Source organism: Cynoglossus semilaevis, chromosome 20, assembly GCF_000523025.1.
Source record: "Cynoglossus semilaevis isolate Cse_v1.0 chromosome 20, Cse_v1.0, whole genome shotgun sequence".
Lineage (NCBI taxonomy): Eukaryota > Metazoa > Chordata > Actinopteri > Pleuronectiformes > Cynoglossidae > Cynoglossus > Cynoglossus semilaevis.
The window spans coordinates 9,235,332-9,246,200 of NC_024326.1; positions in this window are offsets into that span (position 1 = coordinate 9,235,332).

Consider the following 10,869-nt stretch of genomic DNA (forward strand, 5'->3'; position numbering starts at 1 on the left):
GTTAACGACAGCAGTGCCTGATAATAATTCCTGTCCGTGCCTGGTGTCCAGCAGGGAGAAGGAGAGGAGTTGTGCAAACTGATGGCTCGTGGGGAGGAGGACCTCCCGTTGGCTCCAGTGGTGCACCTTGGTGCTGCGGCCGAAGGCGCTGCTATATTTAACCGTGCAGGAGCAGGTGAGAAATACTGTCTATTACACTGTCAGCCCACACGTCCGTCCACCTGAAGAACGGACGCGTCACGACCTTTCTTTTATGCATTCTTTTATTAATGTCAGATTTTTTTTAAATCAATATCTTTCATTTCAGCATTGTAAAATACACACATATATGTATATTTATATATTTGAGTAATAACTCAAATGTTCAACCAGAGCTGCCTGTTTTTCACCACTGCAAAAACACAGAGACAAATGAAGGCACTTCATCATATTGACGAGAGGCTGGTGAAGGATTCTAATCTTGGCACAACACTTGTCTTCCCATTGATTTGGAGCGCGTCATGAAACAATCCCATAAATCCAGGGATGATGAGAGGATATTTGTACACAGACATATACCTTCATGGTAATTGACCTTTATCAGACGGTAGAGTTCAGTTTGTCCACACGTTGTTTAAAGGGAACCTGGTGATAGGACTGAGGAAAGACGACAGGGAGGGAGACGGGGGGGAGGGGTGAGAGGGGTAAATGTTCATTTCTGATCCATGACAAACTTTACAGGGGAGGAAATAAACAATTCAAGAGAACTTTTTTTTATAACAAAATCATTCAAAAGTGCACACAAAGTGTGCATCCATGTCACTATTTAAAGGCCAAACTTTATCCAGGTGGCACTTTGACCCAGAGGCAACGTCACTGGTGTGGAAGGAGGTTCACCTGTCTTTCCCTGCTGCCCCGCCCTGGGTCGTTAGTCATCACTCTCACCTGTGTCCTGTGCTGCTCTGCCTGTCAGTCTGACTGGTCTCACCTGGTGTGTCCTGAGTCCTGAGTGGACGTGATCGTTTGTTCGTGGTTGGACTTCACTTCCTGTTCCGTCTGCCTGCTCCCTGCTCCCGGTGAGTGTTCTGTTCATCAGTCCAGCTCTGTTCAGACGTCTGTGTAATGGATGTTGTTCCTCATCCTGTCTATAGAGAGCTGCTGTTTGGGTTGACCTGTCTGACATTACTCCATGGACACAGGTTCAAGGAGGAAGACATTTTGTGAATGTTCACACTCTGCGGAGAATAAAGAACTGATCTTATATTTGAGCTGCTTGAGTTGCTGTTTTTATTCATTTATTTTTTTCTGTAGGATTTAAATCTGTTCCACTGAGGCAGGGTGTCAAACTCAAGTTCACAGTGGGCCTAAATTAAACACTGGGACAAAGTCATGGGTCAAACTCAGTGTTTATTATAGAACTGACTGCAGTTGTGTATATTTCCCTTCTCCCCAGATCTGTAATGTGGAAGTTTTTAATGTGGAAATAAACTTTAGTTTGAATCTTTGGATTAACCAAAGCTTAATGTTATAAACACATGAGAAATAAAATTTGAAATAAAACATTTGTCTCTGTCTATCGCTAGCCTTTTGCTAGTTTTTTTATTTATTGTATTTCATATGTATATATTCCACCAGTACTATAGCAGTTATACTACTACACATCACACCATGGGCCAGGTCTGGCCTGCGGGCCTGAGTTTGACACCTGTGCACTAAGGGCTGCGTTTTTTTTTCCAGTACTATAGCAGTTATACTACTACACATCACACCATGGGCCAGGTCTGGCCTGCGGGCCTGAGTTTGACACCTGTGCACTAAGGGCTGCGTTTTTCTAACTTATCTATAGCAAATTGATTGACCAATCAACCGTCTCCACACCCAGATCAGTTATTTAAATGAGCCAAGTCAGCTGTGCTGCTCATTGGTTGGAACCAAAACCTGCGACCCTCTGTGTGACCCCTGGTCCTCCCCTGACCTCCATCGTCTACGGCCTGATCCCTAACTCTCTGCGGTGCCTGTGAATCAGCTGCTAAACCAACATGGCGGGCTGTGCCGTCTCTCACGTCACGTACTCATCAAACATATCAAATCGTGCTTGGACTGCGATACTGCAGAGGAACATCTTTAGTCATTTACTGCGAGAGCCTGACCTTTGTTGTTGACTTCGATCGTCTGTCCTCCGATCCACAGGTCGGAGGACGAGAGAAGCCTGTGAATGGGCTTTGTTTTCTCCGCATCTGACGATCTGCTGGAAAATAATGACTGTGCACACATTTGTAGAGCACAATCCTCATCAAGCTGTGTTAATGACACAGGAGGAAAACCACATCAGACTGAAGGGGAACGTTAATGAGGAAGTGGTTGACACGCTTTTACAGCCATGTTAATGTGGATGATTGAAGTCCTCGCCCACAGAAGAAACATCACCACTGGTGGTAAAAGGCTCCACTGTTCCTGGGTGAAGACGCTGCTTCAGGAGACGACGCCTCAGATGTCGTTTCCCTGCGAGTGCATGGAAGAGTGTGTTTAACTGTGAAACATTAGCTGGACCCACTGGACTTCAGTCAGTCTCTGCTCAGGACTTTGAGGTCAAAAGGTCGTATGATGATGAGGATCTTCGAATTCTTTTGCTCATTGGTTTTTACTTGAAGCTTGTACCTGATGCTCAGAATACTACAGTAAATTACTGTAATACCACTAATAAACCTGCATTATTCAACTGTACATGTATTTCTTGATTAATCAACACTTTTTTTTGGATGAAGGCCTGATTATATGTATCTAACTATTGTCATTTGAGCAAAACAATTTATACTTTAAGCTGTTACCGTACGTACTGTACTATTAATTAAACAATGATGATTTTCAGTACCATATGACTTGTTGAGTTTGAGTTTGAAGGGGATGACTTTCAGAGCTGCGTTCTCCTGCTGACGCCACAATGGTTCAAGGACCACTCTGAATCGTAAGTGAAATAACCTTCCCTATTCTGTCCTTTTGTTGTCGGAGGAGAACAAACACACCTCCATCTGTGCTCAAATTTGAATTGACCTCATTAATGACTTAATGAAGCCCATTGAATGTTACCTCAACAGTCAGCGACCAGGATCTTTTATTCACAGTCATAGTGATTGTTCTTCTACCAGTAGTGACAAAGATATTTTCTGCCCGGATAACGACTAGCTGTTCACTAGTGTGAGCCCCTGGTTAAGTACAAATATCGTCAACAAAACTATACATTTCTGTCAAGAACTCTTTTCTTGTTGTTTTAAATCGATTATTCACGTGCTGTGTGTCTTTACATTTCTACTGAATCCACATTTACTGATCTCAAACCCTGACTTTTCATCTCCTTGGTCTGAAGATGAGTGGAAGCGCGGGGGGTCAGTGGGTGACTCGGCAGATGGCCTGAAGGTTGAATACTGGTATCAGTTAGATACAGTATGTTGTGTATTGCCTGTAATTTCCATTTGCTGAGTAAAAGAAACTTTGATCCAGTAGACGTGACACATATCTGCGTGGGCTGAGCTCTTCCTGTCCAGAGTCGGAGGCTGTTCCGTCCAGGACGGCCCTCGGTGTGACTTTGTTATTCTTCCTCACGTCGCGTCATTGATCCGCGGTTTCACGGTACAGAGAGTGACTCAGACTGATGTTTCAGTGCCCGGTACACACTGGGTGGAGCTGCAGGTGGTGATGTCATTGTGACCTCAGAGGAGATTACTGTACAATGCCTTGAGTTAAATGACTCATTTTTCTAGACCTTTCCATCCTTCCAGAACACATATATTTATTCAAATAAATATGATTTTCATCTTCAACCCTCCCTTGCACTATTGTGCTCAGCAGAAACGAATCATAAAAACTGTTTCAATTGCTGCATTCAATACCAAGTACCAGCAGCATGTAGGGAATACTCTAATACACCCTGAATGTTAGAATAACTTTGCCTTCAACCACAGCTCACCTGTTTGATCCACGCTACTTAAAAAGTGCAGTATCTGTCACAGAACTTGGCTTTGGCTAAGACTTTGGCGGCGATAAAACTGCTGCTGGCAGTAAAGGCTCATCTGGAACACTGGAGACAGTGATTAGAGAGAGGGAATCAATAATACATGGTAAGGGACGGCCCATGTACCACAGGGACTGACAGACAGACAGCGGCGTCTCCGTTACCCGGCCCACTGTCTCATATCCGCCAGATTCAACACACAAAGCCAGATAAAGTAAACGTACGAGGAACCAAAAGCGACCAGGGAAATAAAAGCTGTGGGAAAGGTTGAACAAATAGAGATTAAAGAGATTGGAATTGGAGGAAAAAAAAAAAAAAACGAAACACAGGTTCAAAAGTAAAGAAAAGTTCAGTTTTATTTCTTCATAGATCACGTCTAGCCATAAAGCAGAATTGTCCCTGTAAAATCACAGACCTACAATATAATATTTAATTTATTTTTACTGCAGAGAAAAGGTACAAAAACAAAGAAAAGAAAAGAAAGAAAAAGCGGTGGCTTGATTCTCACATCGACACGAGGCTTTAAAAATCAATAAAGGGCTGTTAAACAGGCCAAAATAAAATAATTGTGCAATCTATCCGGGAAATAAGATTGGCAGACAGACAGGAGCGTCCCACCGGTCTCAGGGGACGGACGATCGCCAAGTGGTCTCTGGTTCAGAGACACCGAAGGGTTAATACCCCCCTCATAAAGGCATACGCACGTGTTACCAAGAAGTTATGATATCTCTATACATGTGTATATTTATATAGGTCTTTATATTTACAGTATTTATGCATATATATTTATATATGTATTATATTCATATATATATTATATACTTATTTATATTTACAGTATATATTTATATATGTATTTATATTCATATATATATTGTATACTTATTCATATTTACAGTATATATGTATACATATATTTATTTATATATATGCACTATATGTATGTGCATCTATATAATATATGTATATATATGGAATGTTGATTTAAGCTGATTAATAATGGTTCAGCTAATCTTTTTAATTCTCTGACGGCCATAGTGTAAATCAAACCTCATCAGGAAACTTCACCTGGAAAAACCTTCATTTTTTTCATTTTTTTTCTAATGTGATAGAACTCAAACTGTTCCGTTTGGCTCAGGAACGTCGATTTCATTGCAGACAATACAGATGTGGCATTGAGCTACGTGGGTGGTTTAAGGTTTGTGTGTGTGTGTGTCTCTGTGTGTGTGTTTACAACAGCATGGTGTTACCATGGAGACTCAGGTGAAATCTCTGAATAGCTCCCGTACAAATGTTGACTCCCATGTATGTGAAGATCAAACTCTGTGAAAAGTGCATTGAGAGCATGCAGAGTTTACAGTTTGTATTCATGGGTTCAGTCCGTTCAGATGCTCAATGCCACACGGAGTTTTTGAGAGTATTGACTCATGTAGTACTACAGTAAAGTAGCCAGTAGCAGCGGGAGGTTGAACCGTGGCAGGTACAATCCTGTAAACAGAATTTAATTTTTTTAACAGGTTAAGTGTCAAGACGTTGCAGTGGAAGAGTGGTCAGAGCTCATGCCTTACAGCAGGATGGTCACTGGTTTAATGCCTAGTGTTTGGATGTTCTTCCTGTTATATGACGGTTGTTTTTTTCTGGGTATTCTGGTTTCCTCCCACCGTCCAAACACATGCATGATTGTGTTCATTGTTCACAGGTGTGAATGTTGGTGTGAATGTTGGTGTGAATGTTGGTGTGAATGTTGGTGTGAATGTTGGTGTGAATGGTTGCTTCTACACTGTCGTTGTCTTTGGGTTTTAATAGAATCATATGTGTATAATACCTGCAGTACTGCCCCCTTCTGGCTTAACTTTTAGTTACCCATCACTTGTGATGAAGAGTTTACAGCTGGACCAGAACTTTTCTGAACAGAAAAATGTCAGGACCAGTTACAAAGTTGTTAAAGCTTTAAAGTTTGACAACCTGCTCCCATCTTTGAACACACACACACACACACACACACACTGTAAACAGTTACAGAAAAACAGAATTCTATTGCAGGAAAACTGAGCCGTGCCCTTTTGCTGAAATGTCACACCATGAACACAGGGAGCTCGATTCATTACTGCACTTAGTCCTCTCCGGCTCGGAGCAGGAAAAAGTCACCGTGGCTTTGTGATTTCATGGCATCGCCCATTTATGGAAATGGCCTGCAGTGTGCGTTGTGCTTTCCTCAAAGTGTCTCCTCGATCATGAGGAGATCTTGTCAGTGAGGACTTTGAGTGACTCACAGAGGAGATCTGCAGCGAGGAGAAAAAAAGTTGAAGGTGGTGATGAGGAAGCGTACGTCAGTGGGAGGTGGTGAAGGTGAACCGCATGTCATTTTTTCTGAGGTCTACAGGGACGGTTGTTAGAAATGTTCAAGGTTTACTCCTAATTTGGACTGGTGGTGGCGCTCTCTGTGTCATCTGTTACTCGGCATAAACTTTGTTGTGAGTCTGTTTCAAAGAAAATAAAAGTCTATAAATGATCTGTTTTTCGGGGTAATTCAACTGTTTGTTTGTGGATCCTGATTTTCACTTCAGTTTACAGACTTTTTATAAACGGAGTTTAGGTTGAAGCTTCATGCTGGGAACTCAATAACAGTGGCATTGACTTTCTTTCATCCTCCCTGGAAATTTCACTTTAAAACATCTCTTGTTTTCTTCTGTACTGCATGGATCTCTGCAAACATTTTGCGAATACTTTTCACTGCCGTTCTTGACATTTGGAAATGTTTTGATAACTCTGTAAATCCATCGGCTGCTCTGTGAGCACCAACTATTCCCTTTCTTTATCCTACAATGAGAGTTTGATTTTTTTGTTTGCCATGAAAACTCACAAATTCAGTCCTCAAAGTGTAAAGTAAAAAAAGAAAAAAGTCTTAAAAAATGTTTAACTATTGCATTAAGTAACTAATTCTGCCAGGATTGCTAAAGAACCTTGGCATGTATATGGTGATACATGCTAACGTGTAAATTGGCCAACAGAGGTTTCTGAGTAGGAACAGTAGAATGAAGATATATAAGATATACAGCTAATGACGTTAGCATCGTCGTTCGTTTTAACGCTGACTGTTTCATAAACTCAGCTGCAAATAATTTGCTGCAGCAGTTAAGGGTAACTTAGTCATTTTAGTTCATTCACCACTGACCTCTGTTGTTCTGGGTCCCATTTTAACAACATTTGTTTGCTCTAAATAATAAGCAATTATAATGCAGCCGATGGCTCAGCTCTCACCGGGGGGTAAGATGAATGAGACACACGGAAGGAGAGAGGCCAGATGGAGGATGTAGCAGTATTCACAACATGGGAAACGTGTACTGTACAGTAGGTACAGTGTCGGAATGTTCTGGTGAGAAATACGTGTACTGTACAGTAGGTACAGTGTCTGGTGAGAAAAGTTAAATCTTCAGCAGTCAGCTGCAGAATACTTCACAGCAGCTATACATCTTACAGGATGTACAGGGCGTAGAGGCAAAAGACCAAAGTTAGAGCATGACAGAAGTTGAAAAAGAAAAACATCAACTGCCCTCTTTCACCTCCTGATCTGTTTTGCCAACGTTCTCCGTTTGGCACTGAGCTTCCAGCCTTCTGATGTTCCTCAGTTTAACCAGGCGCACGCTGAGCTAAACAAGGGCCGTGCTGCAGAGTCCCACTGAGCAGGAGATAAAGACTGCAGCTGCTTCAGGTGGGAGCTCAGCTTTTACTGTTGAATCTTACTGTAAACAGCAGATTTGGCAGCGTCAGCGCAGCAGTAGGTGATTCAAACAGGTTGACTTTACACTCGATGGCCGAGAAGCACGGCCACGCGGTGGAGGAGTGGTTGGTGTTTTTGTCTCACGGCAAATACCGAAGGCTAACGGGCAGCATCCACAGAGAGGAACATGGTTCTTTATATCCATCCACTCAACATTATGGCCTGCGACCGGATTCCAAAATACTGTATATAAAAATGTATTTTAAAAGTAATAATAATAATTATAGTGAGTGTCCGGCCCTCGAGGTGTTGATGACCCCTGGTCACCTCATCAGACGCTAACTCACCTGTTTGTTTTTCCGTTGAGCTCCAGAATTTGTCTTCTCTGCGGCGACCGTGCTTCAGCTGGAACACAGACGTAATCTGTGTCGGAGGAGGATTCCTCCCAGCAACCCTGGCTGAGGCCGAGATGACATTTCATTTGACCCAGAGCCAGCATTCCTGTAATGAGAAGCCATCAAAAAGCAATTTCCTAAAATAGAATAGAGATTTCAATTCCAAGACGCCTATATTGATATGCAAAATACGTCAAAAAGCTATGCAGTGAGGGGGGTGGAGGTGGGGGAGGTGGGCATCAGAGCCACGTGACGTTTCCTCTGATCGGTTTAATCTGCATGAACTCCAGGATAAAATGACTGTAACTGAGAAAGGAGATTTTGAAAAAGAGGAAAATGTTAATCCCACCTTCAGATTTTTGGTGGATAAAATCGATTTGTCTTTGAGTACTGCGTATCAACCTAGTTTCACTGACGCAGTATCAGTAGATATTACTAAGTCAAGAAAGCAACCGCAAAGCTAAGTTGACAACAAAATACACACACACAGGCTTTGTCCGCCTGATGCTTTATAAATAGACACCAGAACGACTGACCTTTTCACAAAGGTCAACGTGAGTGTGAGAAATCAGACACCTGCATCAGAATCAAAGGTTGTCTTCTGAAGTCGGCTCCCCCTGCTGTCACGACAAGAACAAACTCTGGGCTTTCTCTCGTGTTCTGCACCAGAGCAGCAGCGTCGGCCAAACGGCCAGTCGTGTGAGCGCAGTGACGCCGGTGCAAACGGCCAGTCGTGTGAGCGCAGTGAGCTGGAGCAGCCCTGGCTGAGGCCAGCAGCTGGAGCAGGCGGTCGACGGTACTGCAGCCCAGAATTACATCCATGCATAATTCTTCTTTTTCTTTTTATCAGTAGTCTAATAATTCCACAACGGATATTTAACCTACTTCTCTGTGCCTGGGGGCGGAGAGGGCGGGGGAGTTTTGGGGTCTTGCTCAACACCACGGTGCTGCCGGATTTGAACCATCACTTCTACTTGTATTATCCTTAAACCACTGGGCCACAGGCTGGCCAAACAAGGAAGTCTGTTTGAACCAGAACTTCATCACATGATCACATGATCACATGATCACAGCCACCGTGCGACCTGTTCCTCAGTATTGTTCTGCAGCCTTCTAGAACTGCCGCCCGACGACTCGTTACATCATCACGTCATTTGAACCAGAGATTGTTTAAACTGCACCAAGGTGTCGAACAGTTTAAAAATATATATTTTAATTTTTCTTTAGAAGGAAACGATGATTGTCCATTGTCCCTAAAGCTGTCCATCACAGTTGGAACCAGATGAAAACATTTGTCATCAGAAGGTTTCCTTTTCTCCCGAGCCTGAGAACAGATCTTCCTTATTGCTGCTTTTCTTCCACCCCCACACCAGGCGTAATGAGAGATTATTTCCCCAGAGTGTGAAAGTAAATTCCAGCTGTACATTTAAGGACTTTATTAAAACCAAGCTAACCATTTTTTGTTGTTTTTCCCGCCAACTCGTGGCGATCCACTCAATAAGCCTGGCTAAATGTTAATGTAAAATGATTTTTCTCTTGTGCTGCCGATCAATTCTCTCTCTCTCTCTCTGATCTTTTTTTTTTTTGCCAGAATAGCTTCAGAGCAGCCACGTCGTTTTAGCTGCATGAGCTGTGAATGGGAGACGTGGTGTTGTTCTTACAGTAACAGCGGTGCCTCTGACTCACAGATATTGCATTTTAATACAAAACTCTGGCCAGACTCCAGCTGATACGACTCCAGCTGGGACAAAATCTTTTATTGAATTCCTCAGTTAGTCCTTAATGAAACACTGGGGTGGGAAATTGTGTTCCGTCCACTGACATTTATCTATTTATCATGGCAGAGAAGACGGATAAATGTTAGAGAAAAAAAAAGTTCTGCACAGCTGAGAGCAGATAGATGAAAACTCACAACATCCAAGATTCCTCTGTGAGTTGGTCTGTAGTTAGTGAGAAATCCTACAGCAGTCTGTGGCTGAGTGCAAGTTAATGATTGACAAAAAACTGGAAAAATACCTGGAAAAATAATGCAGTCACCTGAGATATGTAGTTTGTAGGTCAGTGTTTGTCTGTTCAGTCACTCGCCTGCTGTGACATCAGCGGCGTGTGACACGCCCGTGTCGTATGATTAATTGACCATAACTAAGTTAACATGACTAAAATCATTAGAACATGATGAGTCGTTTCCTCTCCGGTCACTAGGTGTCTCACCCTGTGAGATGTAAATGTACGGTGGTAACTTTAACGTCAATGGAAACGGAAACAGTGGAAGTAACCATGAACAGGTCGTGAAATCCAATCAGAGCGTAGTAACCATGAACAGGTCGTGAAATCCAGTCAGAGCGTGCCTTACAATAAAATGAAGAAAAAAGAAAGTATATATATATATTTATATATATATATGTGTGTGTGTGTGTGTGTGTGACAGGGAGAGATAATGTCTTTTTTTTTTTTTTTTTTTTACAGGACCTGTGGATAATAAATGATGGCGTGTGCTTCACCTACCAGTACGAACGCTCAGTGCTCCACAGGGGGGCGACGTCTGCTGTCTCTAACTGCCTTGTTAAGATTCCCAACAGGCCTGGACAAGAGCTCAAAAAGTGAGTTTTCAATTACCATTAATATTTCTCATCCTATGTTTTTATGAATGGTTAGTGCGTCGGCTCTGAGAGTAAAGGAACATTTTTAAACTGTTCAAATATCAAATACTCCAGACTCAGCAGCGCCGCTTTTTTAGCCAGACGTCTTATTACAGCTAATCTGAT